Source organism: Melitaea cinxia, chromosome 16 (assembly GCF_905220565.1).
Source record: "Melitaea cinxia chromosome 16, ilMelCinx1.1, whole genome shotgun sequence".
NCBI classification, from domain to species: Eukaryota; Metazoa; Arthropoda; class Insecta; order Lepidoptera; family Nymphalidae; genus Melitaea; species Melitaea cinxia.
Window position 1 is genome coordinate 12,078,896 of NC_059409.1, and position 24,074 is coordinate 12,102,969.

The 24,074-nt window shown below is 33.1% G+C and overlaps 1 long non-coding RNA gene and 1 other non-coding gene across 2 annotated transcripts; one reads left to right on the top strand and one right to left on the bottom strand.

The window, feature by feature from the left end:
* Positions 1 to 766: 766 nt before the first annotated feature.
* LOC123661132 lies at positions 767 to 21,249 on the bottom strand. Its single transcript, XR_006744306.1, has 3 exons — positions 21,238 to 21,249; positions 15,147 to 15,152; positions 767 to 872 (listed from the first exon to the last, which is right to left on the bottom strand). It is a non-coding gene; the product is annotated as an uncharacterized LOC123661132 (long non-coding RNA).
* Positions 21,250 to 23,743: 2,494 nt separating this feature from the next.
* Trnat-ggu lies at positions 23,744 to 23,816 on the top strand. Its single transcript has one exon. It is a non-coding gene; the product is annotated as a tRNA-Thr (tRNA).
* Positions 23,817 to 24,074: the final 258 nt, after the last annotated feature.

Below are 24,074 nucleotides of genomic sequence, written 5' to 3' on the forward strand. Positions count from 1 at the left end.
GCTTGTACAGTCAGAGGTATGGAGATAAAATTATGTGCTGTATTATTTGTATTAAGGTATCCGAGCGTGGTGTATCAGAGTTGAATTTTACTTTACTTTTTCGACTAAAAAGGAAAATATTATTAACACAAACTATTAAACTGTAACTATTAAAAATGTCTTTAATGATGTTAAATTATAACTTTATTTGTGTTACACTGAGGTTATGAAATTAAAATGATTTTAAATAAATATTGTGTAGATATTAATAATTGAATGAAGTCAAATTAGTATATCACATTAGTAAAAGCAGATGTCAAAATAGAAAAGTCAATAATAATACGTAGCACAATGTTGTCTTTGCCCTCAAATAATGTTTCCTTTTCCGTCGCTAGTGGCTCATTATTTACAGCAAAGGCTCTCCACGGCAGACGACGCGTCTGCAGTCCTCGTTACCAGTTTGAGCACGTGTTAAATCGAGAACGCTCTATATAAGTGTCACGGTAAGGAATTCGTGTCGAAAAGGTGTGTTAAAGTTTAGACCCTCGTATTGTATTACGTCGCGGTTCACCTTAGGGGGTAGTTGTGTCGCGACGCGCGGGGTATGCTAGGGTATATAAGCCTCAGGGCGAGTGTTTGCGGCTTTTTGCCCTTTTGCTCTTTTCTTTTTTGGGTTGGATTCTCTCGCCGTCTTAAGATCTGAGTGCAATTTATTGTGGGTGAGTCATTGTAGTTCTTATAGGTTTAAGCTTTGCTTTAGTGTAAGGTGATTTTGTGTGTTTTGAAAAAGAAGATTAAGATTCTGTAGGATTTTTTTACTCTCTCTCTTGTGTCTCGTGTTAGGAGTTGTGGGTGTCTCTCTAACCCAACGAACAATTTTCTAACACGTAGCACTGGCGCCCAACGTGGATTAATATAAGGATTTCTTACAACGAGGTTATACTCTTTTTAAAGATAATATTATTTCTGCGGTTGTGGCTAACGGGAACAAGTTGTTTTCTCTTGGTTACTTGTGTTTACCGGTTACATTCGAAGATCAACTTCATTTTATAAAATTTTTTGTTTTTCCGGAAATTAATTCAGATATCATTTTAGGCATTGACTTTTGGAAAATATTCAAAATTTGTCCGAAATATATTAATTCAGTTAGTTTTAAACAAGAATCTATTTTGTGTAATAATTCGGATGACGTCATTACGGGTTATGAACATTTAAATAGCGATCAGCGTTCAATTGTTGATAGCATTATTAATCAGTTTCGTTCTGTTTCTTTTGAGCGGAAAGGTTTAGGGTTGACTACCGTGGTTACTCATAGAATTGATACGGGGGATGCTGCTCCCATTAAGCAACGATATTATCGGATGTCTCCTGAGAAACAACGAATTCTTTCGGAGGAGGTTGATAAGATGCTTGAGTTGGATGTCATCGAACCCTGTCAGAGTGAGTGGAGTTCTCCGGTACTTTTGGTTCCTAAGGGAAAGGATACGGGTAGCTATCGGTTATGTTTGGATAGTCGGAAACTGAATGCGGTAACCAAAAAGGATGCATATAGTTTGCCTTATATATCAGAAATTTTAGATAATCTTAGGGATGCTCATTATTTGTCAACAATCGATTTTTGTAGTGCCTTTTTTCAAACTCAGATTCAGGAATCGGATAGGGATAAAACGGCTTTTTATATTCCGTCACGTGGTACATTCAGGTTTAAACGTATGGCGTTTGGTTTAACTAACGCACCTGCCACTCAACAGAGACTAGTAGATAAGTTGTTTGGAAACCGTTTCGGGGTTAAAGTTTGTTGTTATGTTGATGATTTAATAATTGCAACCGCGGATTTCAATGAACATGTTTCTATTTTATTACAAATATTGGAAATTTTAAAAGAATGTAATCTTACTATTAATTTTGATAAATGTCGTTTTTTTAGGAGTCAGTTGAAATATTTGGGGTATGTAATCGATAAACACGGGTTGCGTACGGACCCGGATAAGGTTTCTGCAATAGTTAATTTTCCCACTCCAACCAATGTTAAGGGTTTAAAACGTTTTTTTAGGGACAGCGTCGTGGTATCGTCGTTTCATTAAGAATTTCAGTACTTTGGCGGCACCGTTAAATAAATTAACTTCTACTCGTAAGGGTGCACCTCCATTTAAATGGACGGAGGAGGCGGATTGTTCTTTTAGGAAGCTTAAGGAGTGTTTGGTCTCTGCTCCTGTTCTCAGGTGTCCTAATTATAACGAACCTTTTGAAGTTCACACGGATGCGAGTAGTTATGGGATTGGTGCGATGCGTTCTCAGACCTTTGAAGGGAAAGAACATCCTGTCGCATATATGAGTAGGTCATTTACCAAGCCGGAACAAAATTATGGTATTACGGAACGGGAAACATTGGCGGTTTTGGCAGCGGTCGAACATTGGCGTTGTTATCTCGATAATGGTAAAAAATTTACAGTTTACACGGATCATAGTGCCCTTAAGTGGTTTTTATCATTGTCAAACCCGTCGGGTCGTTTGGCTCGGTGGAGTACTAGGTTATCAGAGTTTAACTTTGAGATCAAACCTCGTAAGGGTTGTGATAATGTCATTCCTGACGCGTTGAGTCGTTCGGTTCCCGTGAGTAGTATATTTTCAATTTCAAATTATAAAGGTAATGATAAATGGTTTCTTAATATTTTCAATGGCTGCGCTAATAAGCCGGCATCGTTTCAAAATTATTGTATTAAAAATGATAAATTATTTAGATTGTCTAAAAATAAAAATTATTTAACATCGGAGTTTGATTGGAAGGAGGTGATTCCTATGGAACATCGTTCGGAAATAATATCAATTAATCATGATGTTCCCACTGCGGGTCATTTGGGTATGTTTAAAACTCTTAAAAGATTAAATTTAAAGTACTTTTGGCCGAAAATGTATAAAGATGTTTTAAATTATGTCAATAATTGTTCTAAGTGTCTAGAATATAAAGCTCAAAATCATTTGACATTAGGTGTCATGGGTCGTCCTAAGAATTGTGTCCGTCCTTGGCAGGTTATTTCAATTGACATTATGGGTCCATTGCCTATTAGTAGAAAACAAAATAATTATATATTGGTTGTAACTTGTTGTTTTTCAAAATTTTGTTTAATTTTCCCTATGAAGCGCGCAACTTCCAAAGTAATAATTAAGTTAATTGAGGATAACGTTTTCTTAGTTCATGGTATTCCACAGTCGGTAATATTGGATAATGGTACGCAATTCATTAGTAATGAGTGTATCAATTTTTTTAAAAGTTATAATGTTCCTAATGTTCATTTTACTCCACGTTATACTCCACATGTTAATCCGGTTGAGAGATATAATCGTACTATTTTAACTTGTATTGCATCCTTTGTCGATGAGGATCATAGATCGTGGGATAGGTACTTACCTCAAATTCAATTTGCAATTAACAGCGCGGTAAATGAAACTACGGGTTTCACTCCGTCCTTTTTGGTTTTCGGTAGGGAGTTAGTGTCGTGTGGTTCGCATTATTTGGACTCTGATAGTATAGAAAATATGATTTTTACTCCTCGTGACTGTTATGCGGAGAACTTAGGTCAGTTGGCGAGTATTTTCGATAAAGTTCAATTTCGGTTGTATGCCGCTCATTTAAAAAATACTTCAAGTTATAATTTGCGTTGTAGGACTGCGGAATTTAATGTTGGTGATCTTGTTTATAAGAAAACTTACTTCTTGAGTGATAAAGATAAATACTTTTCTAAGAAATTAGCGCCTAAATTTATCAAATGTCGAATTGTTGGTAAAAGATCTCCTCTTGTATACGTATTACAGGATATGAATGGTAAAGATCTTGGGGTTTGGCATATTAAAGATTTGAAGTTAACAGGAAGTTCTGGTAGTAAGGGTAATTGATATTGTGTTTTCTTTTTGTTTTAAGTCTATATTACGTATTCCATTTTTGAGACGGGTGATGATCTCATTTTTTTTTTTTTTTTTATTTTGTGCTTATTCAAGTACATGACTTATGATAGTTGTGTGTTGGGTACGTCTCTAATGTACTTTTGGTGTTTATTTTTGTTGAGTTATTCCACTGAGCAATAACTTAATTTGTGTGTGTTGGGTGCATCTCTAACGTATCTACTCACTCATATTATTTTGTTTAAAGCCTACGCCATAAGTTGTTGTTGTTGTTGTGTTACAACTTAACTCTGGAACGGGTGGCGATTCCACATCTTATTTTATTCTATCGAATATATATTCGATTCTAATTGTGTTATGCATATTCTAAAGCCTACATCGGGAATACGGTATTAAATATGGATTAAAAAGAAAAAAAATTGGTAAATTAAAAATTTTAAGTAGCTGCTGAGTGGTGCTCATTTATAGACCGTCACTCTGTGTGTCAGGGCGTTAATTGTCTAGGTCGGTTAACGCACATTGATAGTTGAATTTCAGGATGTTGTATGTTAGTGACGTATGATTGGGTCGTAAGGCAGTGTTGCAGTGAATTCAAAATTATATGTGGTGTTTTTGTAATTCGATTATCTCTTATGATTAATTTATCAAAAAATTTTTTTTTCTCTTAGTATGGAGTTAAATTTTATAATCCCTTCCTGAGCTTACCAGATTCTCTCCTTACATTAGTTTTTTTTTAGAATTTTGCCAGAGATGCAAAATTCTTCTCTGTCGGGAGGGGTATTGTAGCATATATTTTTAATAGCGCCTGGTTTCGTTCCTGCTGATGTATAATAGCACAGTTATGCAGTTTCTAACACGTAGCAAGATGCATATAAAGAATCTTATTCAAAAATAACTCGTATATTCTATTTGTATTTTTTTCTGATTTTATTGGTTCATTACCCTAACCCCGACCTCAGATCGCCCGTAATTTATTTTTCCTTTTATTTTCGTTGTATTCTCTTCCTTTTACAATGGGTTTCATTCTACTATATTTTTTTTCGTTTCAAAAATTATCGGCACTGGTCTATAATTGTTATTTACAAAATGTTTCAATCATAATATTAATTAAATTATATATCAACAAAACGAACAAATCAAGTGTTAATTATGACACAAATTAATTATTTTTATTACATTTCCACTTTTTACGAATAATTTTATAATTATATTAATTCAAAATGGCCTAAATTAATTTATAGCGACGCGGCACGTTAACTGGTCTCACTGATCTTTTAATTGTTTTATTACGAGAAAACCTATGAAGATTTCTGGTACCGTTATCTTTTACCGACCACACGTTTAGAATAGGTTAATGAATTTTTATAACTCGTTGTAAAATTAAATCATTAAAGCTATGATTTTGATTAAAAATATTGGATAATAAGTTTTCCTTTGTCCATTTTGTTTTTTGTCTCACTGTGTTATTAGCCGTGCCTGCGGCTTTCCCGCGTTAATTTGAGCAAAAAATGAACTAAATTTTTTTTAATCCATTACTTTACATGAACGGCGTGACGCGGCGCGACGCGTCGTTTCATTTGATTTTACATTATCTCCTAAATTATGCGTCCCAATTAAATGGTATAAAAGACAAAGTTTAATTGCCCTGTTGATGAAGTATTTTTAATTCGTAATAATGCATATATTTGGCTATTAATAATGCAATAAAATTACCTTTTCATTTTATTGTAATCATTAACTCGTTGCATATTTATTTTAAAATATATCCATAAAAAATGATGTCAAGGACAATTTTGTTCAAAAAGAAATAATTGTGATACAAAATGTATTAATTTCTATACGGATTTATATCATAAAACCACCTTCGCAAATAGTAGTGTATTAAATCGTTCCCTCATAAAAATATTGAAATATACTTTTTGTTGTTTTTCCAATGCTTATTTGTTTCCGATAGGTACTAGATTCAACTATAAAATTTCTTTTCTTAAGGAACTCCTTGCGCAAATCTCAAGAACTACTTGTTCGAATTGAAAAATTATTTTTCTGTTTAATAGCTCATTTACTGATGAAGACTATAGGCTATTTTTTCTCAAATTACCGCGGGCGAAACCGCGGGGCACAGCTAGTTCTTTAACAATTTTTTTTATTAAAAGCGACGAAAAAAAATTTTTTTTTGTTACCGTAATCGTGTTTTTTACGCAAAAATACTTGTTCTTGTCAGGAACTGTAGGTGATTGCTAGTAAGAAGTGCTCTTAAAACCAGACTATCTTCTTGTTACCTGTGTTTGTTTGAACTCTCAGAAGTGTATGGAAGTGAATCTCATCCTTCCATCCCTTTACAAAAAACAAACTCGAAAACTAATTGTAGTGAGTTGCTTGTACAGTCAGAGGTATGGAGATAAAATTATGTGCTGTATTATTTGTATTAAGGTATCCGAGCGTGGTGTATCAGAGTTGAATTTTACTTTACTTTTTCGACTAAAAAGGAAAATATTATTAACACAAACTATTAAACTGTAACTATTAAAAATGTCTTTAATGATGTTAAATTATAACTTTATTTGTGTTACACTGAGGTTATGAAATTAAAATGATTTTAAATAAATATTGTGTAGATATTAATAATTGAATGAAGTCAAATTAGTATATCACATTAGTAAAAGCAGATGTCAAAATAGAAAAGTCAATAATAATACGTAGCACAATGTTGTCTTTGCCCTCAAATAATGTTTCCTTTTCCGTCGCTAGTGGCTCATTATTTACAGCAAAGGCTCTCCACGGCAGACGACGCGTCTGCAGTCCTCGTTACCAGTTTGAGCACGTGTTAAATCGAGAACGCTCTATATAAGTGTCACGGTAAGGAATTCGTGTCGAAAAGGTGTGTTAAAGTTTAGACCTCATCAAAAAAAGTCCGAGATTCTTGAGCTATACATATTTAATAATTCTTAAGCTTAAGAGTTTACTTGAAGCTAACCTTAATAATTATATAGGTCACTTGGAAGGCTGGGTTGTATAACGTTAAGCTAACGCGTAAAGACATTACAATAAAAAAGGCAGTGATGGAAATTTTTTAGCCGACTTCAAACAAAAAAAGGGGGAGTTTCTCAATTCGACTGTATTTTTTTCTAGGTATTTGATTGTATGATTTTTTTAAATCGAAAATTGGTACGTGGCATATGGTCATTTAAATTTTATTGAGATCGCTACGGTCACAGCACTGGTTTGTGGCTGTTGCGCAGGCGGTTGCGGGTTCGATCCCCGCACACGACAAATATGTGTATTGGTCATACAGATGTTACTACGCTATTTACCTACATTGATTCGTATTTTTGGAGGATTGTTCATTTGTGTAAGTTAACAAAGATGAAGCCACGCGGATATTATATATATGATTATAATTATGTAAAGGTATCTTTATATAATAAAATGCTAAATAATTTCGATATGGTGAATTTTGGTTAGTTATGTTTAGTTTTATTTTAGCCAGGCAGAATTAAATAATTAGTAAATGAAATAAGAGTTAGAGGTATAAGACACATATAATGTGTTGTCTCTATTAATTGTTTCTGTCAGATTGGTTTTATTGTTTTTAATACTTTATGATTTTTGTGTGTATTGCGCAAAACGCCTTTAAATATTCATTTTTAGGTAGAAAGAAAGTAATGTATTTTTTGATCCTTACATAATATAAACTAGAAAAAAACATGTTTTAAATTCAAGGATGCTTTTTTTTAAATCTAAACTTGATAATAGCAATTTGCTTAGTTTTGCGAAATCCTTTTTGTTATTGACAATTTATTATTTTTAACATTTAAACATATAAATATCATTTTATCTCTTTCTTTAAAATTATCGTGCGATTAAATTTAAAAATTAAACATTGAAAGTATGTCATTTAATAAGCTACTATTATACTCTGCATGTTTAGCAATGTATCAGAATTACTGTGGTGAAATTATTGATAACATTGTTCTAAGTGTTCGAGGAATAGTGGTATCTCAGCCTGCCTTGCTCCAGTAAGGTGCGGTCTCGTAGTATGACGTAAACGTGAAATAGGAGTGTACTATGTACATTACTGTCACTACCGATCACTGACTCGTTCATTATAACAAAAACACTGACCAATCGAGTATCCACGAGACTTGATGACAAAAAAAGAGTTACGAGCCATTAGTTTCTGTTGGCCTAAGACCTAAAACATTTTCGACTCCATATAGAAGGAATGTATTTCTGCAATATTCCTGACCCATTTTGAAGTATTTAACTACATACGTGAAGCATTTTTCGGTATGTTATCTTAAATTCTTTATCCTAAACTCAACCTTAATCCAGCAATGTTTCTCTTTAACTGAGTTGCTAATTTAAGCAAAAATTATCATAGATCCTTCGAATCTGATCGATTATTTAATTATCTTGTTCTGTCTTGATACTCGTAGTATCTGGATTAGAATATGTAAAGAGAATATACCTGTAAAGTACTATATATTTTTTACTGTTAGTCTGAAAGCTACTGATGATAAAGTACTAAAAATAAAAAATAAAAACTAAATAATTGTGTTTGCTCACAAACGAAAAAAAAACTGACTTCAATTACATCGACAAGTAATACAACGTAGATCGACGACAAAATAGTCAAGCAACTACGCGTTATCAAAGATTACTCAAAAAGTAGTTATCAGATTTCGATAAAATTTATATGTGACCACATGATAAACATCAGCTTTCGATTAAATTAAAAATTATCAAAATCGGTACACCCAGTAAAAAGTTATTGCGGATTTTCGAGAGTTTCCCTCGATTTCTCTGGGATTCCATCATCAGATCCTGGTTTCCTTATCACGGTACCAAACGAGGGATATCCCCTTTCCAACAAAAAAAGAATTATCAAAATCGGTGCATCCAGTAGAAAGTTATGCGGTATAATACAACGTAGGTCGGCGAAAAAAGTGTCAAGTAAAAACGCATTATTAGATATAACTCGAAAAGTAGTTGTTAGATCTAAAATAAATTTAAATGGGACCAATTGGCACACACCACCTTTCGATTAAAACAAAATTTGTCGAAATCGGTCCACACGGTCAAAAGTTCTCATGTAACATACATAAAAAAAAAAAAAAAATACAGTCGAATTGAGAACCTCCTCCTTTTTTGGAAGTCGGTTAAAAAAACAAGCTTTTATTAAATGCGCTAAAAAGCATCTAGACAAACATTTCCTTTAATAACTTTCATAAGCGACAACATATAACGTCATTACGCAATTTATAGATACAGTTATATCAGTGAGTTATTTACGAGGTAAACTTTATCAGCGATATGTAAAGGTACATACTATATCGTACGGCAGTAAGGAACCTTTGGGTGCGAAATCGATTCGTGTTTGACCGGTCTTTTTATTGATTTAATGACTGATGATGAAAAAACTATCAGGACAAATATAAATACCCCGTTGTGTTTTTAACCGACTTCAAAAAAAGAAGGAGGTTACTCAATTCGACCGTATATATTTTTATTTTTTTTTATGTATGTTCGGAGATAACTTCTTCGTTTATGAACCGATTTTGATAATTCTTTTTTTGTTGGAAAGGAGATATTTATAGTTTGGTACCATGATAAGGAAACCAGGATCTGATGATGGGATCCCAGAGAAATCGAGGGAAACTTTTAAAAATCGTAAGGATGACTAGTAAATTTAATCATGTTTTCATTAGGTACTATAAAGCACTACTATTTAATAAAGGTCTGGAGTCGATCTGATGATGGAGAAGAGAGATAGTCGAGGGAACTCTTCAACAATTTATAGCAATTACCTGCTTTTTAAACTTAATTCGTTTCTATTGATGAGAACTTTGCACCTGTATGAGTTATAAGTGCCATTTCAGTCTGATGATGGAGACGAAAAATAGTCGAGGGTACTCTTCAACGACTTATAGCAATTACCTGCTGTTTGAACTTAATTCGTTTCTATTGATGAGAACTTTGCATATATATATGAGTTATAAGTGCCATTTCAGTCTGATGATGGAGACGAAAGATAGTCGAGGGTACTCTTCAACGACTTATAGCAATTACCTGCTGTTTGAACTTAATTCGTTTCTATTGATGAGAACTTTGCATATATATGAGTTATAAGTGCCATTTCAGTCTGATGATGGAGACGAAAGATAGTCGGGGGTACTCTTCAACGACTTATAGCAATTACCTGCTGTTTGAACTTAATCCGTTTCTATTGATGAGAACTTTGCATATATATGTGTTATAAGAGCCATTTCAGTCTGATGAGGGTTACGAAAGATAGTCGAGGGAACTTTTCAACGATTTATAGCAATTACCTGCTGTGTGATCATCTGTGTCGCAGGACCAGGTTTGATGATGGAGCCCATAAACACTCGAGGGAATTTCTCAACTATTTACAGCAGTTACCTTTTGCTGTTTGACGACCGCTTTGATATAATGGTGCATGTGCCGTGTCGGCGGCGCCTAAACACCGACGGTCGCGGGTTCTATTCCAGCTCGGATTGGATATTTATGTTTATATAAATATTTATTTTTGGTCTAGTTGTTAATCCTTGTGGTTCTACCAACCTAGCCTCGGAGAACACGCTAGGCTGTCAGTCCCGGTTGTTATTACGTACACCTGATAGCGAACTTTACTCATAGTATGTCGACGCATTAGCGCAGCGGTCACAGCACCGGCTGTTGCGCTGGCGTTAGTGGGTTTAATCCTCGCGCACGACAGACATTTGTATTGGTCATATAGATGTTTGTCATGATCTGGGTGTTTGTGCTTGTGTATTGTGTATGTTTCCGAACCCCCGACATAAGAGAAAAAGCATCCTTGTTAGGTCTACCCATCACTAAAAATTGTAAAATAAAATAATTTTTAACAAAAAAAAAACCGACTTCAAAAAGGAAACTAAAAAGTGAAAAATAAATTTACTTAGTACAAAGTAATTCGTATTTTGATTTAGTTAATCAGAAATGATTAAATAAATATTTTATAATTTTGAAGTTGGTGCCAAGTAAATACTACAACAACCTGGCTACAATAACAAATACAAACAACACACACACACAACAAACAAGTATAAAAAATATTATTAGATATGTCAAAACAATAACAGAATAATAACAGTATTCAACCTAATAGTCAATGAAACAAATTATGAAAGAAAACTGAATACAACTTATGAGTAGATACTAGAGTAGTTATGGTTTTACTTGGCACCGACTTCAAAATTATAAAATATTTATTTAATCATTTCTGATTAACTAAATCAAAATACGAATTACTTTGTACTAAGTAAATTTATTTTTCACTTTTTAGTTTCCTTTTTGAAGTCGGTTTTTTTTTTGTTAAAAATTATTTTGTGTGTTAGTTTTTGTTCCAATCAGTTAATCAAACAGCCGCTCAGTCAGAACAATTTTCTTAATACTAATTTGATACTTATTGCTGAAGCACGTTCTTATCGCTTCCGTGTGTTTTTTTTTTTTGTCGATGGCTACGATATGATAATTAGCTTGCAATATTAATTTTATTATTCTTTTCGAAGTAGTTTTGTTGTGTGCAGTAAACCGGATAATTTTCGTGACTATTAAGGAGTAGTTTATATAAAAATAAAATTTTAATTATTTAAAAAACAATTTTAACATAAATGTAGATTTTTATCTTAAAATTTAGTTTACTGCTGCTGCAGGTATAAAAATAGATCTGAAAAAAAAATACACTAATAATACTCTTATTTCTTTATTATTATCATGGATTGTCTGCAAATAAATGGTAGTAACTACACCCTTCTTAATGAGACAATATACTTTTACAACAGTTAGGCATTAACAGGAAGCTATACTTTTAAAATTACGCACACAGTTACACGACTAATTCTTGTTTAAATTTTTAGAGATAAAAGTATATTTTTGCGCTCTATAATTATATGTTATATACATATATTTTAACAGTATTCTTTAAAACGATTAGATGTTTTGCTCAACATATATAAGTAACGATTAGGTGTCTATGATATTACGATTCTATTGTAACCTGTAGACCTGCAATGACATTGAACTTGCTTTTTCCTTGTATCGTACGTATTTATCTGTTGAACTCGTAGAGTATGAACATTTCATTAGGGTCTATTAAAGAGACATATCCCTTTATACGTGCACTCATTAATATACCCTCGTTTCGATTAATGTTTTCTTTCGCCTCCTCATATCTCTGAACACAGAAATGCACTCACGCTAGTTACATTTCCGTGTTAACCCACAAACGATAAACATTTACCTATTTCAAACAAAAATAACTAACAGGAACTAACTAAAAGTAAAGTAAAATGAACCGGTCAAGTTGAAGGTTTCGGTTAGTTGGTTTTTATATTGTATCAATGTGTATTGCCATTTTAGGATTAATGATCGTACAATACATATATACTTATGTCGATCTAAGGACAATTCTGTACATTGGATATTTTTTTGAACAATAACAAAAGTTGTTGTACTTACTTGTGTTAGTTTGATTAAAGCGACAAATGTAGGGGATTTTTTGTTGTATAAAGACGTAAATATTAAAAAAGTATATGGACGATTTTAATGTAACTCAGTGTACTTCACGTTGTATATTCATATGTCATATACATACCAGTGACGTTATGACCTTTGATGCCAAAACAGGCAAAAACACACGGTCTGACTAGTTTTCAAAAAAAAAAACTGTGTGTTTTTCTTTTCAATTTTGTGCAGGTAATTCCTACTAGAATAGTCACTTGACGTCCTCAATACGTTTGTACTTGCATGCGTGCGCATTATGTCTGCATGTTCATGCTTTTACGTACCGGATGTATGATTATTATAACAGACCTTCTGTCTTTTTATATAAATTTTATAAAATCGTTAAAAGACATATCTTGCCTGTAAGTATATGCATTATTTAAAAAATATATTATTTTTATATATAATTTGGAATATTATTGCTCACGTATAAAAATATACAAAAATATTTTATTATCAATTTATTTTTATTATACAATTAATTATATTTTGCTGCGTTGTATGACTTATAATTTCATAAAAATTAGGCTTACGTCGACAATTGCGTGTCATAATTAACTTAATAAATATTTAGTTAGTACTAGCTGTGCCCGCAACTTTGTCCGCGTGGAATTTAACAAAAAAGTAATTAATTAGTTGGCAGTTATAAAATAAATAAATTTCTAAAATAAAAGTAGCCTAAATTACTCTTTATTACATCAGCTATCTGCCAGTGGAAGTCCCGTCAAAATCGCTCTAGCCGTTTCAGAGATTAGCCGGAACAAGCAGACAGACAGACAGACAGACAGACTGACAGACAAAAATGGTTAAAAATGTTATTTTGGTATATGTACCGTGTATATCCGTATGTATTTAGTAAAAAAACAGCTAATTTAATATTAGAAACAGACACTCCAATTTTATTCATTTATATCGATATAGATAACTAGCTGTGCCCGCGGCTTCGCCCGCGTTGAAATTAGTGTGTCACAAAGTTTTCCCGATAAATTTCCAGTGAAACTCTCATCAAAATCGGCTTAGCCGTTCCGTAAACCTTCCTCTTGCCAGTGGTGGAGCCCTCTCTTCAATGGTGAAACCGCATGAAAATCCGTTCTGTAGATTTTGAGCGAATCGATCACATACACTTTTGGGGACTTTGTTTTATAGTACACTAACTGTTGTCCGCAACTACGTCCGCGTGGTTATGAAGATATGCATTACTATTAAGATGGTGAACGCAAATTATTTTTTTTATTTCAGTCACTTGAAATGCTTATCAAACTGAGTAACTTTTTAAAAGGCACAATTTAGTATAATTTAATAATTATTTTTATAAAACCTCTCTATACACCACATTTTTAGTTTTGTTTTCAGGCTGTATATCTTTCATACAAACTAATCTAATACAAACATACTACTAACTAATCTACCTCCCTGCCAAATTTTATCTTTGTCCAACCTGGATGGATAGACCATCCAGCGGTTTTTGAGTTCTCGTGATGCGTGAGCTATTTACCTTTCTCTTTTATATATATAGATAACGATGCATTATTTGGACACCTTCTCACCATCTAAAAAGCGTACATTTTATATTTCAAGTCTCTTACTTCAAAAACATAGGACTTTCATACAAACTTCCAACCCCCGTTTTATCCCTTTAGGGGTCGAGTTTCGTGAAATCATCTCTTAGCGGATGTTTAGGCCCTATAAGGAACCTACCTGCCAAATTTCAAGTTTGTAGCTGTTATAGTTTCGGAGATTTCGTGATGAGGGAGTCAACCTACCATCCCCCGTTTTAACCCCAAAAAGGAGTTGATTTGTAAAGATACATTATTTGGACACCTTCTCACCATCTAAAGAGCATATATTTTAAATTTCAAGTCTCTTACTTCAAAAACATAGGACTTTCATACAAACTTCCAAACCCCGTTTTATCCCCTTAGGGGTCGAGTTTCGTAAAATCATCTCTTAGTGGATGTTTACGCCCTATAAGAAACCTACCTGCCAAATTTCAAGTTTGTAGCTGTTATAGTTTCGGAGATTTCATGATGAGGAAGTCAACCTACCATCCCCCGTTTTAACCCCAAAAAGGAGTTTAATTCTAAATATACATTATTTGGACACTTTCTCACCATCTAAAGAGCGTACATTTTATATTTCAAGTCTCTTACTTCAAAAACATAGGACTTTCATACAAACTTCCAACCCCCGTTTTATCCCTTTAGGGGTCGAGTTTCGTAAAATCATCTATTAATGGATATTTACGCCCTATAAGGAACCTACCTGCCAAATTTCAAGTTTGTAGCTGTTATAGTTTTGGAGATTTCGTGATGAGAGAGTCAACCTACTATCCCCCGTTTTAATCCCAAAAGGGGGTTGATTTCTAAAGATACATTATTTGGACGCCTTCTTATCATATATAGAGCATACGTTTTAAATTTCAAGTCTCTTACTTCAAAAATATAGGACTTTCATACAAACTTGCAACCACCGTTTTACCCTCTTAGGGGTCGAGTTTCGTAAAATCCGTTCTTAGCGGATGTCTACGCCCTATAAAGAGCCTTCCTGCCAAATTTCAAGTTTGTAGGTGTTATAGTTTCGGAGATTTCGTGATCAGTGAGTCAACCTACTATCCCCCGTTTTAACCCCAAAAGGGGGTTGATTTCTAAAGATGCATTATTTGGACGCCTTCTTATCATCTATAGAGCATACATTTTAAATTTCAAGTCTCTTACTTCAAAAACATAGGACTTTCATACAAACTTGCAACCCCCGTTTTACCCCCTTAGGGGTCGAGTTTCGTAAAATCCGTTCTTAGCGGATGTCTACGTCCTATAAGGAGCCTACCTGCCAAATTTCAAGTTTGTAGGTGTTATAGTTTCGGAGATTTCGTGATGAGTGAGTGACCTTTCGCTTTTATATATATTATTATATATTTTCACAGCTAGTTTTTTTTATAAACGTATAGATAGCTCAGTGTAGATACCTTTGATATAGAAATTATATATGTATTTTTTGATCTATTTAATTTCGATTGACCTAAAGCGATTTATAAAATGAATATGCACTTTTAAACCTATATTTTTTTAACCGACTTCCAAAAAAGGCGGAGGTTCTCAATTCGACTGTATTTTTTTTTTTTTTTTTTTATGTATTTTACATCAGAACTTTTGACCGGGTTGACCGATTTCGACAAATTTTGTTTTAATCGAAAGGTGGTGTGTGCCAATTGGTCCCATTTAAATTTATTTGAGATCTAACAACTACTTTTCGCGTTATATCTAATAATGCGTTTTTACTTGACGCTTTTTTCGTCGACCTACGTTGTATTATACCGCATAACTTTCTACTGGATGTACCGATTTTGATAATTCTTTTTTTGTTGGAAAGGGGATATCCCTAGTTTGGTACCGTGATAAGGAAACCAGGATCTGATGATGGGATCCCAGAGAAATCGAGGGAAACTCTCGAAAATCCGTAATAACTTTTTACTGGGTATACCGATTTTGATAATTTTTAATTTAATCCAAAGCTGATGTTTATCATGTGGTCACATTTAAATTTTATCTAATAGTAATCTTTGATAACGCGTAGTTGCTTGACTATTTTTTCGTCGATCTACGTTGTATTACTTGTCGATGTAATTGAAGTCGGTTTTTTTTTCGTTTGCGAGCAAACACAATTATTTTCCATATTTAGTTGACATATAAAGTTTTTTTCCGTCAATAAACGCTGTTTAAACTGCACAGGCCGTGAAACGTTCTACGAAACGTGAACGAATAAAACTTTTATTCGTATATTTAATAGTATAATATATATATATATATATATATATATATATATATATATATATATATATATATACGAATAAAAGTTTTATTCGTTATATATTTTTTGTACTAATTTGTAACGTAACAATGAGTCAAAGGAGCATATAAATGTTCCATCACTTGTATGGTAATATTTATTACCCGGACGAAACGGGTCTGGGTTGTACTTACGACACGTAATCGATTACATCTCAAGGGAGTTATCACCGCGAAAATGTTATAAATAGTAACTACAATGGTTATACAATAAAACAGGTTCGTTTACGATGGGACTGCGTGAAAGTTTTTATTTTTTTTATACTTTTAATCGAAACAAAGGATATAATTAGTAGAAATTAATTTTTGCTAAAATATAAATGATGTGTGGTTACGGCATCAAAGAATATAGCCATGGGTGTCGTAAGAGGCGACTAAGGGATAACACAGTTCCACTACTACCTTGGAACTTAAAAAGCCGACCGATGGCGGGATAACCATCTACCTGCTAGCTTTGAAATACACACGACGAAAACGGGCAGCAGCGTCTTCGGTGCGACAAAGCCAGCCCTTCGGTCACCAAACCGCCTGCCCAGCGTGGTGACTTTGGGCAAAAAACATGAGTTCACGCCATTGGCGTGAACTTGTGTAGGCCTATGTCCAGTAGTGGACTGCGAAAGGCTGCTGTGATGATGTGATGAATTTTTGCTAATAAAAAAGAAGAAGAAGAAGTGTCCGATTCGAATGACTTAACCCGGAGTCATGGGGGTAGAAAATTGTTACACGGCGTCGGGGATGGGTCATAATGACCCACATAGAAATTCGGTATTTCGATATATTTTACAATAAAAAATATTATATATATATAGGTTTATTGGAATTTAATAAGGAAATTAATTATGACTTTAGTTGTATAAAACGTTATTATTTATACTCCTCGACCAATTGATAGATCACATTAAAAAATTAACAAAAATAGCTTTCCTAATTTAATTAAAAAACCTATTTTCCGAAAGATGACGTCAATGGTCAAGGACTCAAAGGCGGGGAAAAACTTTACTGAGATTAAGCTTTGATGAAACACAATACCTGAGAATTTAAATAAAATTCTGAGTCAAAAATGTAACACCAGATTTTTGATAATAATCTTCAGTGCTATTTGCAATATTATCGCTATATATAATTTGAGGTATTTTATAATGCTAGTTTAATAGGAAAGTATTCAGAATATTGTAGTGAGTTCTTTTACTTGACAAGTGGTATAAAGTATGAGATTTAATTTCTCTAAGCTTTATTATTAATGTGCTAGCTTTTGTTGAATTAAATAAAGTTCTAAAATAAAAGTTGCCTAAGCTACTCCTTATAAAATCAGCTATCTGCCAGTAAAAGTCCCGTCAAAATCAGTCCAGCCATTTCAGAGATTAGCTGGAACAAACAGATAGACAGACAGACAGATATACAGATAAAAATTGTAAAAAATGTTTTTTGGTATATGTACCGTGTATACATACTCCATGTGTATTTAGTAAAAAGCGGTTATTTTAATATTACAAACAGACACTCCAATTTTGTTTATTTGTATAGATATTAATGTATTTTAATCAATAAAAATGAAAAATAATCTGCTTGTTTGTATAATTCTATTCATTTATTCGCTTTGTTTTATACATCAATATGTCTTATTTGTACATCTATAATTCTATGTATATATACATCGTCATAAAAAGAATGTTTCATTATTAAAATATAATGCTATGAATATAACCTGCCGGTTAATCTGATTACAATTGTGTTATCAGGTCACTGCGAACTTTCTACACTTAGCACTTAATACAGGTCCAGTACCTTCGTGGGTGTTCACCTGATCATTCATAACTCATCGTTCAATGTTAAATGTATGTATATTAAAGTTCGTGAAACATGATACTTTATATTACAGTTGATTGCTTATAACAATTATATAGTACCTAAATATAACTATGAACCACTATGTTCATTTTATATGCTAAACTATTAAATGCTTGTACATATATTAATTTTTGATTGATTGTAAAAATAGACAAATTATAGTGCTTATAAACTTCTGAAAAAGGATTTTTATAATTATACACGTTTAAAATATTTGTAACTCATGAGATCAATCGAACTACATACAAAATAACAGAAAGAGCATTTCAGAATAACATTTATTTTATGTTTGGGAAAATAAATAGATATACCTACATAACAAAATACGAAACACAAATTAATTGTACAAAATCCAGCAAAGTTTACAACAAACAAAATGTAAATATTATAAGGTCACATAACAAAATAGACTATAAACTATTTATTAAAATAGTTTATATTATAGAATGAACGAAATATAAAAATTAATTAACTGTAGATCAGTAAACACATCACGCAAGGGGTCAAAAAGGATAAAAAACTCATACTGCGGTGACAAAAATTATGATGAATTCTGCTGCTGCACTGTTTTTCTATCATTACTTGACCATTTTTGATAGAGACTTTTTTTTTAAACATTCACAGTAATTTAATACCGTGAGTTTTATGTATCCACAATATACTAAACTTTTATGAACCAATTAAAGATATAAGAACGTGCACTTTTATTGATATTAAAGTCAATTCGAATTCTTGACGCGTGTGCACATAAATGTAACCTCATGAACATTCGCGTCTCTCCTCGTTTGTTTTACGATATTTTAGGTAATGAAAATGAAAGTTAACCTTTTGTTTATGAAAGTATAACTTTTACAATTATCTTATCAAAGATATCCTTTAATTTACTGTCACTATAACTTTGGCCGTGTGACCCTGTAATAAATTATTTCACAATATGCTAAATGTCATGTTTAATAGGTAAAAGTTAAATTCACATTCATGTTCATATATATTTAAAAATATATATATTTTACAGTGTACTCATGTGCGTTTTAACATGGATATGTGTTTAGTATATATGTTATACTGTCATCCATCGGTATACGAGTACCTACGTGCTCGAAAAGTATAGCTTCAGATGTCTCGTAAATTATTTTAACAAAATAATATACGAGTACACGTAACTTTTCTCTTTAAGCTTACAATTTTAACGCCGCGTTGGCGCAACGGTTCCAGCCATGGATTGTGCCTGTTGCGCTGGCGGTTGCGGGTTCGATCCCCGCACATGACAAACATTTGTATTGGCCATACAGGTGTTTGCCGTGGTCTGGGTGTTTGTGCAGTCCTAGTGGGTCTCCCCATCGTGCCTCGGAGAGCACGTTAAGCCGTCGGTCCCGGTTGTTATCATGTACACCTGATAGCGATCGTTACTCATAATAGGGAATATATCCGCCAACTCGCATTGGAGCAGCGTGGTGGATTAAGCTCTGATCCTTCTCCTACGTGGGAAAAGAGGCCTATGCCCAGTAGTGGGATATTACGGGCTGAGGCGATTACAATTTTAATAATGTTTTTAGTCAATTTTATTGTGTAAATGAGCAAAAGTTTTTTTAAAACGTGTATGTATAAGGACAATTAGTTTTATAAGTTATATACTAATACTTTTTTATACAAAATAAATTAATAATTAACGACTACAAATTTCGTGCAAAATTTCAAGTAGGTAAGGGTATTTCCACAGTATGAGCAGCAGTTGAGCTCAAATGTGTCTTACGAATAGCTGTAACATTTTATTTCTAGAAGTCTAAAAGTGGAGGGAAGGTTAATTAAACTCCGAGGCTGTTAAACAGAAATTAAATTACTTTCAAACTCGTGATCTTGTACATTTTACGTTTTATGGCAACTTCCTTCGCGAATAGATTATACAGTAGTATCAAGACTTACGTTACTCCAATTTACACAATTTTCAAATCCTTTATTTTGTTATATGTACAGTTTTTCTCATCGACAGATTTATTATTACATTTGTTTATTGTAAACTGGCTGCCTTCATCGCCTTCTGCCGCATGAAATCAGAAGGACCATCGTTTATATGTTTGTAAAACTACCGATTATCCTCGTTACCACGCAAGATTTGTCATAGATTTTCTAGTCTTATTCCCGGTCGTAGCGCGATGTTATATAGCCTTCTTCGATAAAAAGACTATCTGACACTCAAAAGAAATTTTCAATTTGGACCTGCAGTTCCATATATTAGCGCGTTTAACCAAAACGCTTCAGATTTATAATATTAGTAGGTATAAATATATAATTTCAGATTCATAATATAATAACGAGTTTTGTCAACTATGAAACTGTATGGTACGACAAGTTTATTTATATCCAATACTGTATTTTGATTTACGCTTTCATCAATTACGATTTCATTTCAGTTACATGATATGTTCACCACGTAGGTTCGTTATTGCAATAAAATTATCGTAAAGAAGTTAGTATACGATAATTCCTTTGTCGTATGTAAATTTATCTGACGATCGCAAATGATAATTACCGACACAGTATCCTGACATGTATACCTTGATATATCTACATATATGTAGAAGTGGGACTATTGTTGTGTTCCGTTATTTGTAACGAACGTTGTGCTCATCTGCGATTCCCACTGAATATATTAACATCCGATTAAACTACTGAGATGAATGAATGGAAATATGGATCAGTTAATTGATAATAGTTTTTTCGATCGTTTTATCTAAAATATAAAGTTACGAGTACTTATGTTATGTATCGTTTAGTAAATTATTTGGTTAAGTAATAAGAAGTACAAGTAGGTACCCAGGTAGGTGTTTCAGGCGTCTATAAGATACGGTAATCGCTTACCATGAGATGAGCCGTACGTTTCTTTGTAAAAAAGAAATGAATGATTATTTACTTGAATAACTTCGCATTACAAAAATGTACAAAAAAATTTGTCAATCTATTGCAAACTTTTAACGCAGAGGTTTATTTTACTTTAACGTACAATCACAGTGACGATGTGTGAGAATACAACCACGGTATGATTCGACAAACGTAAAGTATGCAGAACTCTCTATTTGACATTCATACATCATTACTTTCAATATTCCCATATTTCCAATACTGTAAATTATAATCCACAACTTGTATATAAAAATGTGTATCATTGTTTATTTTCTATAATTTTAAGGTAGTTTTATTTTAGATAACATTAGTGTTAATTTAATTTTGAAATGCTTTACTTATAGAACTTTCTTATTTCTTTATGTCTTAACGCGTTTAAAAAAATTGGTTGCGTGTAAACCCGAGTAGAAATTTTTTCGCAATCCTTAGAAGGACCGGACCGGGCATGCTTGATCTGGACCGGATAAGGTATGTAACGCAGAAGATTTGTCTGGACCTGATCAGGATTAGATAAGATTTCCTGATCTGGACCCGATCAGGAAATCTTATCTAATCCTGATCAGGTCCAGATCAGGAAATCTTATCTCATCCTAATCAGCCGTTTCGGTCCGGTCCTTTTAAAAAACACGAACGTACATTCTTGAAAAAATTGTTTAATAAAAAAAGCGTGTTGATATTATAAATATGTTACTTAACATAATTATTATGATATTTATTTCCGTTTATTTTTTCCAATGTATTATTATATTTATGTTTTTGGTTTAAATATCAATTATTCTTATTTATTTTTATATTATTAATTAACTATTGTTATTAATTAAATTTTATTTATTAACTTCTAATAATTAACTACTAATTAACTACTTCCTACTACTTACGATTGCTCCACTGTGTAGAAATGGACTCCCTGCTAGACTGTCCTGATAACTGTATATGTATATATACGAAGTGCGCTTAAAAACATTGATAGCGCGATTCAGGCTCAGTTCGCGTAATTTCTTTCTGGACCGGACCGGGTCCTTATCCAGTATGCCTTACCATACTTGATTATATTTTATATCAGGCTATCTTGATCTGGACCGGACCGGGTCCTGATCCAGTATGTCTTACCATACTTGATTATATTGTACATCAGGCTGTCCTTATCTGGACCGGACCGGGGCCTGAGTGCCTAGTGCGAGTTTTGTTTAATCCGTCTCGCAATAACGGGCGTAAATTTTAACTTCATTTTGTATGGGAAATTCGGCATTTCAACCTAGTTCTCGCGTTTGCCGCTAGATGACTATGCAGCGATTTTATCGTATACTATTCTTTATCGGCTGCAGTGTTTAAATTTCCATGCAAAATAATCTTCACGTATAAACGCGTTTCTCTCATGTTTCTGTGAATAAAACTCGCACTAGGCACTCTGATCCAGTATGCCTTACCATACTTGATTATATTTTACATCAGGCTATCCTTGTCTGGACCAGACCTGGTCCTGATAGAGCTTGCCGGATCTGGCATGCCTCATTCTATCCTGATCCGGTCCAGATATATGATCTGGGTTGAGCCTGACCTTTTTTCTAGTCGGGAAGTTGGTATACGGACGATATTTTAACGTGACAACGTCATTACAAAACATCTTCTCGGACGTATAGGCTAATCGAGTGATCATCAATCAAGCCGCATCTATCTATATTCCATACACTATCACTGAGCATAAAGGGACAATGAGCGTAACGCAATGAGTCATCCTTTTTCGTGCATTCCGCCGGTGTTTATCTATTTATTAGACGTAGTCACGTCAATAAAAAAAAAAAACTCAAAATAAAGAAACAAATCTGTCAACTTGTCCAGTATTCACTGTTCAAATCGTTACTTGCTTTCAAAACTGCTTCCCTATATGTCATTCTGTCGTCACCTATTAATTGACAACGGCGTTCGCCTTAGTCTGTTCGTGTAATAATCATCGCTTCCATTATACTAACGATTTATTTTAAAAATAACGTTTATTAATGAATGCCTCAGTTTTAACTTGCTATGAAACCATCAGGAAATTAACCAGTTTGCCTCAAATATAGAGATTTCATATTACGTTTCGTGTTTTAATTTTTGTGTGGTATATTACGGTTCTGAATTTAGAACTGTTGTGACCGTGTCTTATGATACAAATTTATAGTAAACCTTTAGATATGGTTAAAACTCTATTGCTTGTAAAAGGCTTTGTTTTTCAAATCCAGTTGACTGTTTTAGAGATAGAAAAGAGGAGTGAACAGATAATATACTAATATTTTTTTTAACAATTTTGAATACTCAAAGAGTAAAAGACTTCTTGAATGGACGATTTAAAACAGCTCGTCACAAGAAAATTTTTGTTGGGGTTTTCCATATTTCTATATTACACTATCTCATATTCGATTGTCCCATAGTTTAAAATGATGGTTTATTTAATAGTTCCATGTTTAAACGCGAGCTCGAACATCTCACGCGCTGAAAAACTCAATTCCTTATTTACACGATACAGAAATAGCACGCGGAAGACGGGGAAGATATTTTAAATTAAAATGTATATTTGTTCTCGCTCGTGTTAAAGATTTAGGAATTCATTTGCTACTTTAAATAGATGATATGTTTTGGACACTCGATAACAATATAGAATTTAGATGTTCCCGGGTTGAGAATTTAAAATTTGCGTGGAAATGTTTTGTTTATAAACATTTTTGAATATCATATCAAAAATTGACCGCTCCATAGCTTAATTGGCTAGAGCGCCGACACGGTACGTCGGAGACGCGGGTTCGAACCCCGCTGGAGCGGTCAATTTTTGATATGATATTCAAAAATGTTTAGAATTCCTAATGTGGGTAACACAAAAATAAAAATCTTAGATGTTTTGTTTATAACTAAAATTCAACAAAAGGATGAGGTTCGTAATTCGACTATATTTTTTTAAATGTGGTGTTAATTCGTAACTTTTTACTTGTTGTACTGATTTTAATGATTCCTTTTTATTAGAAAGCTAGTGCTTGTCATGTTCTTTTTTGTCGGTTTTCATGATTTATTATTGTATTAGAT